The sequence below is a fragment of the Guillardia theta genome (assembly GCF_000315625.1).
Source record: "Guillardia theta CCMP2712 unplaced genomic scaffold GUITHscaffold_21, whole genome shotgun sequence".
NCBI lineage: Eukaryota > Cryptophyceae > Pyrenomonadales > Geminigeraceae > Guillardia > Guillardia theta.
The window spans coordinates 301,739-303,091 of record NW_005434653.1 but is presented as its reverse complement, the minus strand read 5'-3'; the positions used below and the strand labels follow the sequence as shown (position 1 = coordinate 303,091).

The 1,353-nt window shown below is 55.4% G+C and overlaps 1 protein-coding gene across 1 annotated transcript in view; it reads left to right on the top strand.

Annotated features, from left to right (window-relative positions):
* Nucleotides 1-390, top strand: part of GUITHDRAFT_162382 (hypothetical protein) — a gene marked incomplete at its 5' end in the record, with an annotated part of 7,232 nt that extends 6,842 nt beyond the window's left edge. Inside the window, 2 exons of the mRNA XM_005835427.1 lie at nucleotides 182-256; nucleotides 370-390. The remainder of the gene's footprint in view (nucleotides 1-181; nucleotides 257-369) is intronic.
* Nucleotides 391-1,353: the final 963 nt, after the last annotated feature.

Below are 1,353 nucleotides of genomic sequence, written 5' to 3'. Positions count from 1 at the left end.
TCCTCTCCTCTCCTCTCCTCTCCCTCTCCCTCTCCTCTCCTCTCCTCTCCTCTCCTCTCCTCTCCCTCTCCTCTCCCTCTCCTCTCCCTCTCCCTCTCCTCTCCTCTCCTCTCCTCTCCTCTCCTCTCCTCTCTTGATGCTTCCTTCCCTTCATCTCTTTCTGACCGTGTACGATGAGCAGGAGGTTCTCTATGTCGAATCAGGAAAGATTGACGACATCACCAACTGCATCCAGAAACATGTTCATAAAGTTCAGGTACGTCAGCACCAGCACCAGCACCTCCTTCTTTCACCAGCGCGCGCTCCCGCCTCCTCGTCCTCCTCCTCGTCCTCCTCCTCGTCCTCCTCCTCCTTGTCTATCCACGGCAGTTTTACCTCCTACGAGCATGATGGGACATTTCTGCCCCGTCCACTCTTGCTTGTATGGCTAAAACGCCTGCCAACATTTCACTCGTGATGACTCCTCTCATGATGCAAAGTTGCATGTTGAGGGAAGGTTGCATTGCTGCCATCACATACATAATTGTTCTCCTCCTCCTCTCCTCCTCCTTCGCCTCCTCCTCCTCCTCGTCGTCCTCGTCTCCTCCTCCTTTTCCTCGTCCTCTCTTCCCCTCTCCTCCTCGTGTCTCCTTCCTCTCCTGTCCCCCTTCCCTCTCGGCTCTTCTCCATATTATCCCCATCATCATCTTTGTCCTCTTTGTTTAAACGCTCAACTCGCAGGATGCTGGCACCATTCAAGTTTGTCAAGTGCTTCATAGCTTTATCCAAAGCTTCGTGGGATTGTTTTTCTGCTGGTAAGAACAGCGTGACAGGAGCAGGAGCAGGAGCAGGAGCAGGAGCAGGAGCAGGACAGAAGGAGATGGAGAAGGGAAAGTGGGTGGGGGAGTGGAGAGCAGTTGGATATTCAAAAAAATGTGGAATAGGGGAAAAGAGGATAAGGGGCAGGGGCAGGGGCAGAAGAGGAGGCAGCAGCAGACGTTTCATGACTGTTTCCTGAAGGTCCTCTCGTGGAAATTGACTCTTGTGGGAATCGCCATCCTGGTGAGATCGGCCTCCTCCCCTTCTCTCCCTCTCCCCTTCCCGTTCTTCCTGACTTTCCCTTCTTCTCCTCCCCCCTCCCCCCGTTGCTCCTCCTCTTTCCCTCCCTCTCCCCCTCCCGTTCTCTCATCCCTCCCCTTGCTCCTCCTCTCTCCCCCTGTCGCCCTGCTACTCCTCACCTTTTGTTCAGCCCGTCGTCGCCCTCCTCATGCTCGTTCAGTCGACTGTCATACAGGGCAAGCACCAGTCGCTACTTCACCACCACCCACCACCACCTCTCTCCTCCTCTCTCCCTCTCCCTCTCCCTCCCTCCCC